General features: G+C 44.4%; 1 protein-coding gene across 4 annotated transcripts in view; it reads right to left on the bottom strand.

Annotated features, from left to right (window-relative positions):
- Positions 1 to 20642, bottom strand: part of Thrb (thyroid hormone receptor beta) — a 325505-nt gene that overhangs the window by 179651 nt on the left and 125212 nt on the right. For all 4 annotated transcript variants that reach the window (XM_057770131.1, XM_057770129.1, XM_057770128.1 and 1 more), the window contains exon 2: positions 1803 to 1870. The gene's annotated coding sequence lies outside the window, so the exon portion shown is untranslated. The remainder of the gene's footprint in view (positions 1 to 1802; positions 1871 to 20642) is intronic.

Genomic DNA, 20642 nt, shown 5'->3' on the forward strand with positions numbered 1-20642 from the left:
GAATATTAAAAATTATGGAGCTGTTTCTATTATTTTAGGTGAGTGGTTATCAGGCAAAGAAGGCAAGACACGGACAGCAGATCTCCGCAAACCTCAGAAACTTCCGAGGACCAGGGTTACAGGGAAGCCCCCAGAACTTCAAGAAGATGTCCAGATGCTAGCATCTGGCTACAGTTTTCTCATTCACTAAAGGCCTGGCTTATTTTTCGTGCTCTTTTCCTCTTTATCTTCTTTGTTCATGGAATGACCGTTTGTTGTCTAGAGTGCACAGGTAATTTTAACACAGACCACATGGGGCACACTTCTAGAAAGTTCTATAGCACCCCGTCATTCCAGACAATTCCCTTATGCTTCCGGCCCCTGGCCAATTCCCCTTTCTCCCCGAGGTCATAATGGTTGCACTAATTCCTATTGCTATAGATTGTCCAAGCCTTTTTCTAGAAACAGATAAAAATGGATTCATAGATTGCTCCTTTGGGCCGTAATGCTTCATGCTTCAAACACATAGAGAAACATCCATGGCTTCTGGGTGTGAAATCAAAGGACTGCCCTGCAGGGATGTGCGTGGGTATTCTGAAGTCCCTGGTGTTCTGCACTGGGGTGGAGGGCTTATCATGACGATTTGACTGGGGGAGGGATGAGGTGGGGGCTCGTAGCGACCCTTCTCAAATGACACAGTCATCTTTTTCATGTTGTACAAATTGAGATTCAGTGAAAAGTTGCCTTTGGTAAAATGGGGTAAATTAATAAATAAATAATAAAGAGACATCCACGTTAGCAGCACGGGAAATACTAATCATTGCATTTTGTATAAAGAACCACAAATCTCAGGATTCTTAAGGGATCCCTTTTCCGTGACATTCCATAAATTACCAATATTGTTTTCTGATAAGAGAGAGGTGACAGCCCTGAAGGGAGGGCTGGGGGCCCGAGACAGCCAGACTGAGGACTCCCGAGGGAGGGCTCAGGCACCGGGCACACTGTAACATTAGTACTGGTTACCATCAGACAGCACCAGCCCAACCAAGGTGCATAGACAATAGGCCAGAGGCCACAGGCAAGAGAAGCACAAAGACAGCATTCAAAAGACCTGGCTGCTGCCAGCCAACACTTCCATAGACTCCAGACCAGGCCAGACCTGCACACTACCACACGGCCAGAAAGCAGAAAGTCCCCCCCCCCTTTTTAATAGTGAGCTTTTAAACTGTTAAAAATAATAACCACAGAAAAGTGCTGACATAGCCTTAGACGCAGAGACAAACGGAAACTGTTGTTCTAATGACGACAACAAACCAGCTTCATAATTATAGGCCAGCATCCCAAACAGGGGATTGTTATTACCGCATTCCTTTAGAAACGAAGGGGGTCCAGGGGACTTATCAGCAAACCAAGGAAACCTCAGGCATCCACCTGCTCCCCTCTCCCTGCACGCACAAGCAAAGGCTTATCTAACTCTTGGACTCTTTTTCTTCTTTTCTTTCTTTTTGCACTCAAGGAAAAGATACTTTGCGATGGGATCGGATTCTTCAAGCACAATTCTCTTGTGAAGCAAGAGACGCGGCCCTTTCCGGGCAGGATTCTGTGACTACCATTCTTCCCCTGAGCAAATTTACTCACGCCGTTTCTTTTCCTCGATATAATTTTAGACACCTAATACTTTATATTTCTCTGTAATACCAACCTCAGTTGTGTTAAATAAAAATTTTAAAAAGTGGTGGCCGCCGGAAGTTTGAAGGTAAAAGGGTCAGCTAAGAGCAAACATAACCGTGTGCGCAAACAGAGAGTGAAGGGTAATGTCTGACCTTATTTACTAAGCCATGTGTGGAGCTTGGTACCAGGTAGGTCCTCCGAGGAGATGGAAACCACAGATCTGGAAAAAAGGAAACACAAGAAGATAAATATAAATTGTTTCTCAAATTTAAGTTCCCCAACATTTGATTAATCAGTACCTGCTCTTATTTCTACCTTTCTGTGGGGTCTGGTTTCAGAGCCGTCTCCCATTTTGAAAACATGCAAATTGACTTGGATGAAATCGCATTCTGAACTGGACACGGTTTCATGGAAGAGATTCTGACACTAGGCTGTGATCACAGAGGCCGGAGACAACCTTCCTGCCTCCCAAAGACTGACTTTTCTATGGGGCTTCCCAGCCTGGGAAGAAGGCTAAGCAGTAACCAGGAACCTCCAGGTGATGGATGGGAGATTTCATGCTAATGAGAGGCGTTTCCTATTCCTGGGGATGAGCCAGCACCCCAGTGCTGCTGAGGTGTGGCTCCAGGCACCTGCAGTGAGATGGAGTTGCCTAGAGGGTTTATTCTCGGGGTCCTAATAGGGACACTTTCTGGGGCCTATTTAGGGACACTCTTTAGGTGGCACAAGCTGGGAACAGGTGGCAGCGGGGCAGCACCCCGTCTACGAATCTGTTAGCTCTGGCCTAACTGTTGCGGGGAACTCAGAAGTCACAGCCATAGTTCAGGAGCATAAATATCTGCATTCCTGACTCCTAGATGCGAAGACGACTTTTCCCCCCTCTTTCATATCTGTTTCACCAAAATAATGAAAAGAGCACTGGTATAATTTTCGTGATAACCCTTCCTGAGCCTAGATTATAAGTTGATGTATAAATTGCCGGTCTTTTCTTTTTCTGTATTCATAAAAAAAAATCTATGTATCTATGACAACGGTGTGCTTATGGATGATGTTTGTTGTTTGTTTTGTGTGTGTGTGTGTGTGTTTTGTTTTGGAGACAAGGTCTTATTTTTTTGTAGCCTAGGCTGTCCTTGAACTTGGTTTCTAGACCAGGCTGAACCCAAACTCATGGTGATTCTCCTGCCTCAGTATTCTGAGTACTGAAATTACAACAGTGAGCTGCCATCATTACTTGGCTTGGGCTTTGGTGGTCTTGTTTGTATTGGTGTGTGTCATAAACATTCTATTACTAAACTGTCACGCACTGTTTAAGCTCACTGAGAAGCTGGCTTTGCAGATAAGGTTGCTCCCTCTCCTACCTACTGTAAATTCAACCATAGCTGTCTCACTCTGTCTTCTAAGATTTCTTGACCGGGGATGGGCTGACCTTGTGGGAAGGGTAATGGAGAAGAGCAAAACAGCCCCAAAGTAAAACCATTCTGTCCCAAAGGACTCCTAGAAAGGCAGACCATGACCAGCATGGTTATGCTCATTCATCTCGTGCTATAAAAAGTCCTGCAGTGCAGGGCTAACTGGCATGCACACCCTGCCCAATTTTTCACAGGAATTCCATGAACCCGAGTTCAGTTCCCCATTCTTGCAGAGAAAGAAGTGTATTCACTGAGCCATCACCATGTCCTGGGCATTTTAAATTCACTGTATCATGTGGCTTTCTGTCTTTGTATGCCTTTGTCCACATTTTGTAAAAACTCCCAAACTGACTGTACAAAGTTCCTAGCTTTGCTATATTGTCTACATGTGTAAATGTGCTCTAATTACAGCTGCTCCCTCCATGCCCAACCGTTTCATGCCCTCCGTCCCTTCCTCCACTCCCACAGCATGTGTGCATATGAGCTCTCCCCATCACACCAAATAGACACCCAGTCACTGTTCCTTTGCCCTGTACTTACAGCACCAGGAAAGCTCTGTTTATCACATGAAAGGGATTCCTGGTTACTCAACAGTGTGCAGTGCATGTTGGGTGTGTGCAGAGTTTCTCTGCGGCCCCACTTGGGGCTGTTTGACAAGGTCTCACCTTGTCCTCATGAAGGCTCATCCACACTATGCCTCTACATAGAGCACACATGCCATGAATATGCAGGTGACACATACTTATTAAAACTTAATATGGTTAACGTCTTTCACTTGGAAAACACATTCAAGATGACTCTGAAATTGTGTTCACCTATCTCCTTCAAAATTCCTTTCTTCTGTTCTTGTCATAGGTGTTCTAATCCAAAACCTCCAACTTTATCTCACTGTGAAGAGAAAAGCTGACAGTATTGGGCTAGGCACCAAGGCATGAAGAAGCATGCTGTATCCTAAAAGCATTTCCAAAGAGGAAGCCAACAGAACAATGAGGCATGTGTTTGGAGTTGTTTGGTTTTATTGCGCTTTTAAGTACATGCATGCCCTTATCCTTGACATTAATATCTAAAAATAAACAGTGCCTTTTTGTAGAAACCATATCAAACTTCAATATATATATATATATGAACATAATTTAACTTAATAATTTTGATTTTGATTTAGGCTGTAAGGAACAGATTTGAACTTGGTTACATGAAAACAATATAAATCCTCACATAATTCACATTAAGAAGTTTTTTTTTAATTTTTAGCTCTTTTTCTGTCTCCCTCTCAGAGAGGCAGCTTCCCTCTCTCCCTTCTCTCCCTCCCCTCTCTCTGCTCCTCTCTCTGCTCTTCTCCTTCTCCCCCTTCCCTTCCATAAACCACTGAATAAATATCTAACCTCAAAAAAAGTTTTTTTTTTTAATTTTACTTTCTTCTTTTCAAGACAGCAACCACACTGTACCCAAGACCAGCCTGTTCACTATAAAGTCCAGGCGTCCTTAGAACCTTCTGTCTTCTGCCCCAGCCTCCAGAGTGCTGTGGCCATAGCTCAGACTTCATTCATAAACTCTTGCTAAGTACACTTTATGGTTTGTAGTAACAATTCCACATGCGTTAGTACTCACAGGGACACGAGACAGGCAGTATTAACAGACTTCTTTTCTGGATTCAGAAAGGAGAGGCAGAGAGAGAGAGTGAGGCAGACCCCTGGCAAGGAGTTCCCCTCAGGGAGTCTGATAACATAGGCTCGTTCTGAATGCCTGAGAACAAGCTCTAGTTTTAGAGTTGAAACTCCTAAGAATCTGAGACTTTGGAGCCACGGAGGTGGCCCCTAGAATTTGTGGAATACAGACAGCATCACTTTCATGGTGTGTTCCTGAGAAGCGACCTATTCGAGTCAGCTCAGGAGGCACGAGGCAAGCTCCGCGGTGACTTGGCTTTGCAGAAGGCCAGTTAGGGAAGGGAGCTGAAGCCAAACCCTCCCACCCTAAACACACATGGGCTTAACTCTTCTTTTTAGAAGGCGTTAACTCTTCTTTTTAGAAAAGAGGGAATTGAAAATTTGCCCAGAACTCAAAGGAGCCCACCCAGAATCATAATGAGAATCCTTCCCTTCAACAACTGCAGCTTAGAAAGTGTGTCTGTTACACCTTTGAAAGTCGGGGCGCAGGCATGTTACTAGAGTGGATATTTTGTAGTTCCAACAGAGTACTGTTTTGTAACCGACTCGTATGCCAGTTTGGGATACATTTATTCGTGGGCGGGAAGCAGTGTGGTTCGTTTTTGTTTAGTCATCTGACCTGAGGTGAGGTTGGCACCGTTTCCCGGCTGCTCCCAATTAATGCAAATTGAAGGGTGAAGGGGAAATAAAGCGGCTTTAACTCGGCTCACAGATCTGTTATAAACAGCCCTTCACTTGATCTATTTTAGGGGAGAGCCTTAACTGTGAGCAAACAAGACAACACAGAAGAAACTAGCAATTACAGAACATGTAATTTTGCTACAAAGCATGGAAAGGGTTAAATTTATATAGAAATTATTTATTTATTTGAGACGTGGTCTCTCGCTATGTAGTCTGGAACTGGCTGTGTAAACTAGGCTGGCCCCCGTCATACAGAGAGTGACTTTTTTCTCCCTCCCGAGTGCTGGGATGGAAGGTGAGGGCCACCCCATGTGGCTAATCCAAAATCATTTCTCTCTGTCCATCCGTTTGTCCATCCATCCATCCATCCATCCATCCATCCATCCATCCATCCATCCATCCATCCATCCATCCATCTTTAGTCTCTCAGTCCTCACCTGAGGTAGACCAAAGTGTGTGAACAGTCTGTGTCCCTTCGCTTCTGTTTTTCAAGGGTTTGCTAAGGCTTCTTGGTGACTCCCCACGGGAGGCCTTACCCTTTCTGAGGAGTGGGTAGGGGTGGGCTAGGAGAAGGTGGGAAGAGGGGGAGGAGGGGAGGGAGGGGGAACTGGGATTGGTATGTTAAATAAATAAAAAAATACATAAAAAAGTTATTTTGACAGTCACACTGCCTTCCCTTATACAGCCGCAGAAGGCTGCGAGGCTTCTTAGTGTCGTATCCTATATACACTGCAGAGGGTCCAATTCACAGACACAGAAGGTATAGTGTAGGACAATCTGTTTGATGGCAATTGCCCCCTTTACACATAGAAGAAGCTGGAAGGTCCTGTTCTCCCCTGAGAGAAGCGGAAGAGGGCGTCAGATCCCCTGGAGCTAGAGTAACAGGTGGTTGTACAGTTCCTGACATGGGTGGTAGGGCCAGATTGGGTCCTCTATAGAGTAGTGGGTCTCCTTAACCACCTGGGATTGTTTGGATACACTCTTTCTTGTTCTTATTCTGTGACCTCCCTTTCCTCCTCCAGTTTCTGCTTCCTCTGTCTCCCTCTTCCTACCTTTCCCCAATGATCTGCTCTTCCAGCTTTCTTCTAGGTTGAGGGGCCCTTTTGTATAGCCATGCCAACGCTGGAGTTTTTAGAGAAATTCTTACTTGTTTGGCTTTGTGTTATAAAACCTGGGTGGTACAGACTGTTTTTCTAATTTTCCCTTTTAAAAGATTGTCAGCGAGCATGAGACTTCCCTTTTGAAGGTTTCAAATATGAAACACTATAATAATAACGTATGTCACCCTCCCTCACCCCCTGCACGAACTTCACATCACCTCAATGCTCAGTGAAGAAGCTGTCTTGTCCCCTGCATCCTTCCGTCTTACTTTCTGACCACATGACTCTCTTTTGTCCATAGGATTTCATCAGACACGCTCATCCAGAAGTTCGAGGCAGTTCTTGCTCCATTTAAGTGTCTTTCTGCTGCCACATGATTACTTTGGGAGTTTCCTGACCTGGCTTCCCGTGGATAAGAATGATACAGTAGAAATAGCTCACATTAACTATCTCCATAAAAACAAGACGGCAAGAGCTTCCCAGCTGCTGCTCCCCATAGAATCTCAAGGGAGCCCCAGTTGGACCAAAAGACTCACCCTGCTAACCTTTGGACCCATGAACTCATAAATGTTATTTGTTTCAAGCTTCTGGGTTTGGAGATAATTCTGTACTGACCAAGGAAGCCCAGATAACATCACTGAGCACTGCTGGCTGATATAAGGCTTTTATCTATTCTATGAATGGATGACCACATGGAAGACAGTTTAAAACCAGGCAATAAAGTCAGCAAATAGCTGCCAAATGTCAGCTGGATCACAAAAGATTTATGCAGGATATAAAGATAAGCCAAGTTAAACAGAAGTTCCACACAGAAAAATGAATCTATAGGCCAAGGAAAACTTAGTCAAAAGATGGGAAATGAACTATCTAGGATCCAGTGATGGCAGCATGCCCCTCATTTGATGATTCAGGAGAGAGAATGGATGGATAGAGGGCTCGTTAGATGCTTCATCAGGCAGAGGTGTTTACTGCCAGAACTGATAACCTGAGTTTTATCCCTGAAACCAACATGGTAGAAAAAAAGAAGTGACCACTGAAACTATCCTCAGAGCAATGTGCACTGTGGCATGAATGTGTGTACACAAACATACACATACAAACAAACAAGTAAAATGATGATGATAATGATGGTGGTGGTGGTGATGGTAATGGTGGTGATGACAATGGTGGTGGTGGTGGTGGTGATGATGATGGTGGTGGTGGTGATGGTGATGATGATGATGGTGGTGATGGTGGTGGTGATGGTGATGATGATGGTGATATGATGGTGATGATGATGATGGTGATGGTGATGGTGAAGAATCTGAGGGTGGTTAAGTGTCCAGACTGTCATGATCTACAAGGCCCACAAAGTACCATTTTCAGAGCTGACTGTTGAAGCCATGAACATGATGGAGAACCGGCTTAGGCTCAGTTGGAAAGTGGGCAGGGCCCAGGCAGGAAGGCAGGGAGATGACTGTGGACAGTGACCCTTGTAGAGCAAAGCACTGAAAATCTTGGAGGGACAGTGAGTAGGGCAGTCTGGCTTGGGAGAGCAAAGCTTGGGGATCCAGTAGGTGATGCTACAGGGGTAGAAATAAGCTTCAGTAGTTTGGGATTCGCCAGGAAGACTGAGTTTGTGTTCTGAAGTCAACTGGATGTGTAATGGTTTGAAGCAGGAAGTAATGACATCCAAATTATCTATTAGGATTATAAATTCATATCCAGTTTGAGGAAGACATTGATGATTGATAAACTAGAAACTATTAAGCGTGGACCCTGTGGAAACTACAGCCCTCTTTAACCCATCTGTAGGCATTTGTGTGAGCATTCAGCTTTCAGAGAGACGCTGCTTGGTTTTCATGGGTCCTTAATGGGCCTTATGACTCCTGACCCCATCAGAAATTTTAAGCATCAGAATCTAGAAAGTAATGGAGAAAGCTTTCATTTTAAATCTTTTAAGGAGGACCAAAACATGCCAGCAGTCACGGGAATGAATAGAAAAACAGATACAATATTATAACATTTACAACGAAAAAGTCTAAACAAATGATATAGACAAATTTGACAGAAATGAACCAAGTTCAAGAGAGCCTGGAAGGTTCAACTCAGGGCTGTAGCTGTCTGCTGATTTATTTCCTTCCTTCCATGCCTTGAGGGGGAGAAATCCAAAACACTGTAGTATTGCTGATGCTGCAGAGGTTCCTAGGCAAACACGAGACAAAAATGTGCCCCTCCCATGTCCAACACAGGCATCACAAATCCAAGACAACATCTTCCGCCACTGCCAAGATCAAATACAGACTACATCCTCCCAGTCAGGACCTCAGGTCGCTCAGGCTGGGGATGTGCCTTACACCTCTGTTCTCTCTTCCATGGGGCAGTCTGTGTTTGTTATAAAAGCTAATCTTTTATTCCAGGAGAATGAAGGGTTGATAAATGTTTCTATTTGACTGGCTTACATCCTGCAGTCTGACCAGAGATGCACACTTATACTCACATTTAGCACACACGAGAGGGTTGGGTCATGGGCTTCCTCATACCCATGTTCACCAATCACCTTGGTGTCAGCACAGAGCAGATAACACAGACATGGATGAAGCTGACTGAGGGGGATGTTTTTGCATGCATGAGAACCTATTTGCTTATCAAACTTTCCTAATGAAGGCTGAAATCAGCACGGTCATCTCCATCAATGATGGGCAGCGTATCTCGACTATTTGACAAATTCTTAACCTCAGTCACACACAAGTAGGCACATAGCCTTTAAAACTGTGGTGACCATTGGGTTGGCATTTGAATGTCACTGATTTTCTTACTTTAGGGATGGTTTCTGACATTTGAAAAAAACAGAGTCACCATCAGTGTAGATCCATAATGAAGACAGTCAGATGCACCACGTTTTTTCTTTAATTTTTCAGCTGATGAACAAGGGGACTGTGATGTTCACATCAGCATGAGGCCGTTCCCTGCTCCCCCCAACACCAACCTCAAAAGAATGGGCTGTTCAATTAAAACAGAAGAAGCCAAGGTTTGTCAAGCCGGCCTTTGTGCAGGGGCTGACAATAGCTGAGAACTGAAAGACAGAGATCCAATCCCCACTCTCCTCTCTCAACACATCTCTTCCGCTGGGTAATTTATACCCTGCAGGTAGCAAGCCATTCATTTTGCTGTCATTTATTGTTCCTTTTCCAACCGCAATGGAGTTACAGCATTAGTTTACCGTCTTTTCTCTTAGGTAGAATTATATTATTCTCCTTCTTAGCCCTTGCAACAAAGATGGCATTCACCACTCTGGAGGGCCACCCAGGAGGTTCTGTGACCAGAGCATGGGCAGGGAAACTGCTACCTGGAAAATTGCAGGAGCAGAAGCCGGGCCCCAATTTGTCAGCCTCAATTAGATACAAGAACTCGCTTTATAAGAATTGCCTTTACCCAGCAAATGGCATCTTAGCCAGAGCACCATGGAGCCAAGCAAACACAGATGACGGAGGGACAGAAGCATGGGTGGGAGGGCAGACACACGGACAACCCATAATATCATCATCCTTCCACACTATCTATCTGCAAATATGGAGCGACTTCTTTAGATGTTTTAAAAGTCTCTTCTGGTTTTGGAGATAAAACAGATCCATACTATGGAATTCTCAAGCTAAATGTCCCTTAGGGGCTGCCTGGGCTGTGCTTGGATACTGGGATATCCGTTCTGTCATTTTTTTTTTTTTGGCTCTTCATCCCGGTGTCCTCCTCCTGCTCTTCCCCTTCAGTACATCAGCGTTTAGTGAGTGCTTCAGAAGCCTGATAGGTCTGCATACTCTTTTATTAGGTAGCTCGACTTCTAAGGATTTATCTGAAAGAAATGATCATGAGCTTTGTGACATAGATGTCCACAAGGTGCCATTTATAACAGGAAAATACTAGAAGGAGACACAGTTAATTGTAAAACTGGGTAGAGAGGTGGCTGAAGGTTTCTGGTTTATTCTGTATTCCCAACTGCATTTTCCAAACAATTCCAGCTGTAAACAGCAGCAATGGGTTGAAAATAACACATCTGCGCTTGATACAGAGCCACTGACAAGTCCCCCCGGCAGACCATCTTTACTTCCACAATTGGCTAGTTCAGTGACTACCAGGGCTAGATACAGTGTAGCTCCGTGCCTCACCCTCCACCACTGTAAAATGGGGACATTAATGCTACTCGGCTCAGAGCTGCAATGGGATTAAGTTGAATAAGTTAAATACGGAAATGCACAAAGCCTGAGGTGTTGGCTTCTGTCAGGATGGCAAGGGGCAAGTATTTATATGAATCCATACCATGCCCAGTGTGGATCATGGGCCACTTCTGAGAGTCCCTAAAGCCATATTCCTTATCTGGAGCATCAGAATGGGGCCTGGGAAATTAAACATTATACCCATCGTGGCAACATCGCAATGTCTTAACGGGAGAATTTTCTGTTTGGAATAATCCAGTTTATGTCAATTTGACCTTATTCTGTCTATTTCAAAGTGAAGATGACACACATTCTCAGGAAGCTGTCCTGAGATATTTGCCACCAGCATAGCCAAATAATAATAATTTATAATAATAATATTCAGAGATATATTTTGGCAGAGGAAAAATGATCCCAGGCTGGGGCTTGATGGACAGAGATTTAAACCAGCAGCAAAGTGGTAAGTCGGCAGTGTCTAAGTGGATCCAGCTGCAGGAGACAATACTCTCTAGTGTCTTGGGGGATTGCAACGTATGGAACATTGAAATCCGAGGCATTGACCCAAAAAGAGGGCATTCCAAGTCCTTCGCATTTTTCTGAAAAGTCATCCAAACTACAATTTAGAAACAGCACTAACAAATTAATGACACAATTAGTAATTTCTAGGTTAACCACTGAAAAAGAGTAAAAGAATGAATGACAAGCCAAGAGAGGTGAAACGCTCCATTAGCTCAAAATAATGAGGAGGAGAGGAGAAGAATAATGACAAGATCAGGAGTGCGGAGAAGAGAGGAGAGCCAATAGTGGGGCAAAGAGAAAAACCTCAGACAGCAAACGGACTCTAATTCAAATAAAGCAGGGATTTTGTAAAATACCATAAGGCTAAATTCTTTAAAGAGTTCCAGCTAAATGTTGCTTAATGAGATATAGGACCTAAAGATTGCAAGAAAAAAAATGGCCCCGAAACGTTAAGAAATTGTTATCTTAGTACCAATCACCATGAACTTAATAACAAGAGACATTATTTGAAGTAAAAATAGGTGTTTCAGAGCAATGAAGAAAGAAACCAGAGGAAAAGACACGGATCTAATTCTCTGTTATGAAGCCATAGATGCAGAAAGTCAATGGCTGGGATTAAGCCAGAAATTGGAAAATCCACCATGTTGTGTGAGAGACCCCCATGCCTTCTCAACAACAGGTAGATGCACCTGGCAGATGGGGAGGGGTATGGACCTGGGAATGCAACCATCAAATCTGCCTGCCTCAGTCTGTGCAGCGCCTATGGCCATGGACATTTTGTAGAGATCCCTAAAGACCACTCAAGGGGACTTATCTCCCAGTTACAACCTAACAGCTTTGCCTAGCTATCCCATCTTTCCTCCTTCTGTTGGCTTCTGGAATACTCGACCTTAACTTTGGACCCCCAGAACAGTGGTTTTTCAGTTTTTCTTTAACATGAACATGGCAAGAAATCTATCTTATAGAACGACCCTACCTGCAAACCCACACATACATGCGAAGTGTGGGCATGGACATTTTAGGAAACTGGGCCCTAGCTTCAGGCAGTGTTGCCTGGTGTTCTCGCCCCTGTCTGTTCTAGTCTTCATACCCTGACCTGCTGGACTGGCGGTCGCTCTTCAGGTACTTCTCTGGACTTCGGGTTCAGTACTCATTAAGATTACTTCACAGTGTCCACCTCCACCAGTGACTAAGAGTGACGACAGCCAAACTTCCAGGCCGAGTCAAGTGCATAACGAGTTTGGAAACAGTATTTTTCAGAGTTCTTGGCATGTATGGAACCCTCTGTGTAGTTACACTGGAGGGTTGCCATGCATTTTGCTTGTCTCCCAAGAGCCCAGATGATTATTGGTACCTAGCCTTCATTTCCTTTGCTTTCTCACCTTTTCTTTGAATTTATGCCAATATATTACAGGCTACATTACGTATCCTTACAATAAGCTACCTTAATATCTTTCCATAGCAAGCTTTTAAAAATGCCCTTTCTGAGTGCCACAGCAAACCCTGCAGATTGGGTGCAAGAGAAGAGGATGCAGGAGTCTGCAGGAATAGGAAGTTCAGCACCTGCAAGATGCATGCTTCCTATCCCACCGTGTAACAATGTCTGCAGCCCTGGGTGCAGAGAGCAGACAGCGAGTGTGACCACGTGACTGAACTCACTGCTAACCTTCCAGGGAACCATATCCACTCCAGCTTTCCACGAACTGGGAGAGGCATTGAAAGCTCACTCCAGGAAACACAAAGGTGTCTTTGAGAGAGGAACAAAGGTCCCGCTGAGGACAATAAAGATTGGTGTGAGCATCTCTGTGCACCGCTGTGATAAAGCAGTTCCTGCTCTTGAGTTTCCTTATCTGAGTTTCTCGAGCCTTTGAGACTGGGTGCCTACAGGGGAGCTAGCAACCAGACTGGAAGCAACCAGCTCAGGCACGTGAGAATAAACCTTATCTGTCTGCCACAAGAGAAAATTTCCCCTTAATAAAACTTTTATTTTCAGACATTCCCTTTGTTTCAAATGAAAAAAGCTTTCCCTACAAAAGGTTCTCAGGTCACTTTTGGGCAAGCTGCCAGGCCCAACACCTACAGAAAGCAAGGAATGTTTTGGACAAAGCCCATGGTCCATTCTGGGACTGCTAAAGCCTGGAGTTGGGATATCATGTTTCTGGCTGTTTCTTTAGTAAAAACTGGTTTACGAAATCCTGAGAAGCATCAGAGGGTTGCACAGGTCAGCAGACACACTGGGAGACTGAGCTCTACAGTTGTCCATGGGATGTTTGCCCCCATGTGAGGTCAGAAGTAACTGCAGATGAAAAATGGCTGTGCAACCAGAGAGACAGCTCGTGAGGCAAGAAATCACCACAATACAATGTTATATATAAAAAGCAGGATAAAAGCCAGCTGTGGGTACACACACCCACACATAGTCCCAGAACTTGGCCATCTGGGCAAGACCATTGTCATAAGTTTGAGGCCAGGCTGGGTAACAGAATGAGGCTGCTGCCATGCCCCCTGCCCTGATGGTCATGGACTAAGCCTTTGAAACTCTAAGCAAGCCCCATATTAAATGCTTTCTTGTATGAAGTTGGATTGGTCACGGTGTCTTTTAACAGCACTAGAACAGTGACTAATATTGTTGTTTTGTGTGTGTGTATGTGTGTCTATGTGTGTATATGTCTATGTGTGTGTATATATGTGTTTGTGTGCGTGTTGGTAGTTAAACCCAGGGCCTTCTGCTTATTCAGCAAGCACTTTATAATCCAACCCTCTTTTCCATTTTTATTGTGAGATTAAGTCTCACTAAGTTGCCCAGGCTGGCCTTGAACTCCCTTTGTGGCTCAGGCAGGCCTTGAACTTGCCATCCTTCTGCCTCAACTTCCTGAGCATGATACATTTCTTTAAAATCTCTAGCTTATTAATGCATTGAAGTTTGTCTTCATAGGGGGAGATTTCAGGAGTTAAAACTTTCATTCATGCTGGAGAGCTGGAAGACTGTACTTCTCAGTGAATTTCATGTAAAACAGAAGCAAGGCGCAGAACCCTAGTCCAAGGGGTATTTGCATGAAGGCAGACCAAATTACAAAATAACTCAGGCTGGAGATGAAGTTCATGGGTGGATCTGGGAGTTCAATCCCCAACGTCACACACAGATCCTCACCAGAAACACTACTCTCTCTATATACCTTTTCCACTTGTGTTCTGCGGGATGCTTTCACTACAGATTGTAAAGAACATTAAGATTGAAGGGGACTCGCCGAACACCTAGTGGATGAAATTGTCACAGAAAGAGGCAGGCGCTCCCTCAGGAGAGTTCCCTACTCCTACAGCAACGGATGTTACCCAGCTAGTGACAGCCAAATCTCTCTGGACATTTGAAAAAGAAATGAAGGCAGTCGAAAGGAATGAAACTGCCATTTCAAGCCAAGACCATAGAATATTTCAGCAAGTAAGCAGGTGCACTGGCATGCATGCCGAGCAAAGCGACCCCATTTCCATGTAGCTTCTAGCTTCTTGGTCACTTTCTTGAACCGTGTCAGTCACGTCAGGATGGAGGTCACCCCAAACCCAGAGTTGTGCTGACCAACCTCAAGAAGAAGAAACAGTGCAATGGCCTGTTTTTACTATTGGTTTCTCTGACTCTATATATTTGTCAGATAATTTTACATGTTTCAAAAAATGACAAGTCCTCTAATTCCTTGTTACTCTCAGATCACTTGAATTTTAAAAAGTTTTCTTCTTCCCACTCAATCTCAATAAAATAAAAAAGAGCTCAGTGTGGCACTGTAGCCATACAATGAAGAACACAATTCATCATCTATAGTATAGTTTTCTTTTGCCTGTCTCCCAGCAAAGGATTTGAAAGAAACTGGAAACTGTCACAGATTGGACAGAAATGTGTTTACTGTGGAAAAACCCTGGGGTTTTAATGAGTGACTAGAATCTGGGGCTATGCTTTGAGTTGTTTGCTTGCTTTGTTTTTTTTTTTTTTTTAAATCTATAATGGGATGACTGACTTTCAACATGTCAGAATAATTTCCAATCCTTAGGCAAAGACATTTGCTGCTGACCTTGGCAGTGAGTTTAGGCTGTTGAGCATGTGCACTGTGGGAGAGAAAAAGGAACCTAATGAAGGGGGGATCAAGGCTGTGGTCTGTCCGGATTTCTTCTATCAAAGGACAGATTTATAGTGTTAACTCAGGCTTAAAGGGAAGGAAACCAAACTTTGGGTTAAGTGAAGAACCTGGATAGGAAAGAAGGCAACAAATCCCCTATGTCTGTAGATTTTTTTTCTCCGTCCTGGAACTTCACATCAGGTAGCTCTAGGCCCACTGCATGGAGGGTCTACTAATTTAGCGGCTCTAGAGGGATGGATACCCAATATCTGGGTATAAAAGTTCTCCCTGTAAGGATACACTGGTATAAGAAAGTCCACAAGGCAATCAATGAAAGAGAATGGAGACTCTCTTTTGGGTGTAGAATTCCAGTTAGTAAATATGAGGGATGTTGGCATAAGACAGCAGTGGGCATCAGCCATGGTGGGTAAGAAATTGAGGAGGGAAGGGATACTTGTATTGTCCCCTGCTCCCAGGCTAATGTCACAGGCTTTTTCCTCCCCAGTCACATACATTCATTACCAACAGCAATTATACAGGAAGCCTGTAGATAGCAGAGAGCACAGTAGCTGATGTCACATGCCTCCTGACATGCAGCACCAAGGATAAGTTCACACTGGTACTGTTTATCCCAAAGGCGCATCTCCCAAATCCAACCTAGAAGAGACACAAGAACTCCAAACTTGAGGTGTTCTCAAAGACGACTGGTCTGTTTCCCCCAAATATCCGGGTCACAAAGGTCTATTTCTGAATGAAGGGGGCTAATGTGCTGTGATAGCTAAGTGCAACAGGGTATCTTAGAGTCACTGGTGCTTGGAGAACACATTTCCATCAAGGACATCGTCATAGTTCTTGTCAACCTGACACATATCTAGAGACACCAGGCATGAGGGTCAACTGAAGAATTGTCTTCATCAGATTTGAACGAAAGTAAGAAATAAAAAGGAAGGGGCATGACTGCCAGGCATTATGGAGAAGAGAGTTTATGGAGGATAAAGGGAGAACATAGCCAGAGACAGGGTCATCTGGGAGAGGCGAGTGAACATGACCACACTGAGATGGGCCATGTGAGGAGAAGGAGAGAGAAGGAAAGAGGGGAGAGCCAGACCAAGACCAAGAGGCTAGGCAGGTGAAGAACATATGAAAACATCCAGTTATCCATCTTACACCTGTCAGAATGGCCAAAATCAAAACCACTAATGATGGCTTGTAGGACCCAACCATGACAAGTTCAACAGAGGCCAAGTCTCAATAGTTTAACCTAAGACAATGCCTGGTTACAACAAAGATCACAAACTGAGATCACCCAGGCACCACCTAGGAGCAGACTATCCAAAGGAAGTTCCTAACATTTCAACCATTATAGATAGGATTAACTGTCAGCACATACACATTGCTTTTCACCATGACACCCCTAGACAAATGTCAATTAGGCATGGGTCCTTAGCCTTAGAAATCCCTTATCCCTACCTTTGCTGTTATAGAAACCCAACCCCAACTGAGCTTGGAGTCTCCTATCACGCAAATACATTGGACACATGGGGAGTCTGAGCTGGCTAAAGTTCTTTGCTTTTACATATAGGACTTGGTCTCCTAGTTGGTTTTGGGGGGATTCTATGATCTGGGCATAACAAGCTTATGCTGAAGAGGATATGGAGTAAGGAAAACACTTCTCCATTGCTGGTGGGAGTGCAAACTTGTACAGATGATTTGGAAATCAGCAGGGTGATTTCTCAGAAAATTAGGAAACTACCTCAAGACCCAATAATACCACGTTTGGGTATATACCCAAAAGATGCTCAATCATACCACAAGGACACGTGCTCATCTATGTTCATAGCAGCATTATTTGTAATAATCAGAACGTGGAAACAACCTAGATGCCCCTCAACTGAAGAATGGATGAAGAAAATGTGGTACATTTACATAATGGAGTACTACACAGTGGTTTAAAAAAAATGACATCTTGAAATTTGCTGGCAAATGGATGGATCTAGAACAGACTATATTGAGTGAGGTAACCAGACCCAGAAATACAATATGTATTCACTCAGAAGTGGCTTTTAGACATAAGGTAAAGAAAAACCAGCCTACAGGCTACAACCCTAGAGAACCTAGACAACAAAGAGACCCTAAGAGAGACATACATGGATCTATATAGAAAGACAAGATCTCCTGAGTAAATTGGGAGAGTGGGGGTCACAGGAGAGAATAGAAGGGGAGAAGGGAGGAAGGGAGGGAAGTGGAGAAAAATGTATAGCTCAATAAAAGAAATTTAAAAAATTCCAGGTAACCAAATTGGCTAGATTATATAGGGGTGGGCAGCTGCGGGGAAGGGCAGCTCAGCCCCTGGGCTGGAGAAGTTTAGAGTAGGGGGTGGATATGGTGTCCATACCCTGTAATAGGTAGGGACTGAGGAGTACAGGGAGAACCTGGAGGCCAGGACCTTTCTGATATGTTAAGTATGCACCTCAGTCATTTAGCCCTGGGTTTGAGATCTAACAAAATAGGCATGAGGTTTGCTAATTGATGTGGGAAGTCCCAGCCCACTGTGGACTATGCCAACTCTACGTGGGTGGGCTTGGCCTGTATAATAAAGGAAGCCTGAAAACAACAGAGCAAGAAACAGTACTCCATAGTTCCTGCTTCAAGCATCTGCTTGGCTTCCATGGGTGATGGACTATAAAGAGCACAGGAAAGGGACCCTTCCCTCCTCAAGCTGCTTTTGGTGATGGTGTTCGTCACAGCAACAGAGAGTCAGCTAGAGAGAACATTTTAGGACAAGGGATGAGATCAGCACACAAGAGGTCGGCGACATAATCTACCTATCAACGTTGAATTTCCTGGGTTAAAGACTGTGCTGTGTTTACGTAGAGTGTGTCCCGGGTCTTAGGACACGCACGCTTAAGAGGCGCAGGTGAGTGACAGAGAAGGAGCAGCGTGGCAACTGTCTGTCTTCTTCTCCCTAGCCACGTCAAAGAGTACGGCTCGTGGGGGGTCAGGGCAGCTGGCAGTCTGCTCTGAACACCCACCTGGAGGAAGAACACGGGCAAGGTGTGTCTAAGGGAATGGCTTGAGAATGGGAGGGGGGGTCTCATAATGCCAACACTTTTAACACACACGACTCTCTAAATATCACCCAAATCAGGGAAGTGTGAGACTTGAGGTGCATTTCATCCTCCACAACTCTGAACCTGAGGAAGTAGATACTACGCACTCCCCAAATCCATAGTGGGGCAGATGCAGGGCAGATAACACAGCCCAAAACAGGAAGAAAGGAGGGTGAAGGAATGGAGGAAGTCCAAACCTAGCAGGGAGACTGTTAGGGCCACGGAAGCCAGGAAGCAAGGTTTTGCAGAGGCACTCCAGGCCCTCTGGAGCCCCCCTGATCTCTGCATCGCTTGCAGGAGCCCTTCTTTTTCCTTGAGGAGCAGTACAGACTGGAAAATTTCCTGCTGGCAGCAGGAAAATCTCTGTGGAATCTGGGGCCTCCATAAGCATGGAGCCCCACATCCTTTCTTTGTCCAGCACTGTACAGCCCTGTAGCTTCAGCTGGTCTAACCTTGTCTCTATTCCTGACTGTGCTGAGACCACACAGGAGCACACAATAGGTCTATATTTTAGCACATACCTCAAAACCATTTCAGTCCAGACCCATCGCCCAGTTTCAAAACCTCGTCTACATTTATAGTCACGTGTTAAAATATTTCTCATTAACATATATTAGTTATACATACTATTTGGTTTCATTATCTCTTCACAATACACAAAATACATTTGGATTACACTTGCCCCTCACTACCTCTCTTGCCCCTTTCCTTCTCCTGCCAATCCCCCTCTTCCCAACCATTCCTTCTTCTACTTTCTTGTGACCTAAAGAGCTGTATTGGTGTCATTTACAGGACAATGGGTCCCGTCCCAGTGGCTACATTCCTGAAGAAAATGTCTCCCTCTCTCTAGTCAGTGATAACTGGATATAAATCCGAAGGGAGGCATGAGACCCCGTGAACCCCCACTTCCATGGCATGGAGTTAACTGGCCCGGGATCATGCAGATCATGTATAGGCAGTTACGCGAGTTCAAGAGAATGAAAGGCTCATCACACGCAGAAGACATATTCCACAGTTCCACCTCCACTTTCAGTCATCTGTGTCAGCAATACCCATTTCTCAGGACAAACAAGTCATCGGTAGGGCCAACATGGGGTGTGAGCTGAACATGCCAAGTAGAAGGGACACGTGTAGGGAGGCCATCCACTCCCCTACTCCCAGGCTAATGTCAGGCTTCTTAAATCAAGGGTAGTCTGTGTGACTACCAGTCCTGAAAGCCTCCCTCTTGGGAGACAGTGTATCAGGAAGTGGAAGCACCAAACAGATTGCCACTTGCCAATACTGGGAGGTTTAGATAGTTATCAGAGTGACCCTACAGCACAAAATATAACCGACGCACAACAAAAGGTCTTATTTATTTTAAAGTTCCCTGGTCCAAAGATTGAGATAAAAGAAAAATGGATGGTAGAACTAGCCCAATCTCACTGGTTCTGTTTCTTCTAGATGCTTTTTACATTTTTCCTTCTTCAAAAATAACCTCATAGTTTGGCTTCGGAGTCTCAGGGAAGTCATGTTTAGAAATAATCTCTTTGGAACACTGTTCTTCATGATAGAGGAAAGTCTCACACACACAGGCTCATGTTGCTTCCCTAATCTCCAATCTGTGCTAGCAATGACATACGGGTCTCTTTGGAAAGGCATTAGTCAAACAGAAACAAGAAAGATATACATATGATCTTAAAAAAATCAAAAGAGAATGCAGTGTGCCTCAGTGTCTCCAAGTGGATGCCCCCCACACTCTCCGGATCCTTCCAGAACTGGTGCCGGCGTACATAAAGGGAATCCTTTTTCGCAGAAGACAGTTCATTCATACTGTGACTCTGTCTTGCTGCTTTGCTTGCCCTTACTTTGGGCTCCTTTGATGCCAGTCTATCTGAAATTACTGCCTTCGTTAAGACTGGGCACACAGCATTTCTCTGTACTCATTCCATCTAGGATTTGCTAAACATATTCTCAGGTTACTGCTGTTCTTCAGCTCATTTAAAATTAATTTAAAATTCATTTTTGGTTAGCATGCAAATGTCTGACTTCTATGGTGACATTTTCATACACACAAATCACTCTTTTTTCCTATTTACCCCCTCACGGCTCTTTGTTCTCCCCCTTATCTCCAACCCCTCTCGCCCCAGCCCAGTTGCCATTCTTCTTCCATGCCACACATTCTATTACCTTTTCTTCCGTTCCTCTCACGACATCCTTTCTGCTTTCATATC

Source organism: Chionomys nivalis, chromosome 5 (genome assembly GCF_950005125.1).
Source record: "Chionomys nivalis chromosome 5, mChiNiv1.1, whole genome shotgun sequence".
In the NCBI taxonomy this organism is placed as follows: Eukaryota; Metazoa; Chordata; class Mammalia; order Rodentia; family Cricetidae; genus Chionomys; species Chionomys nivalis.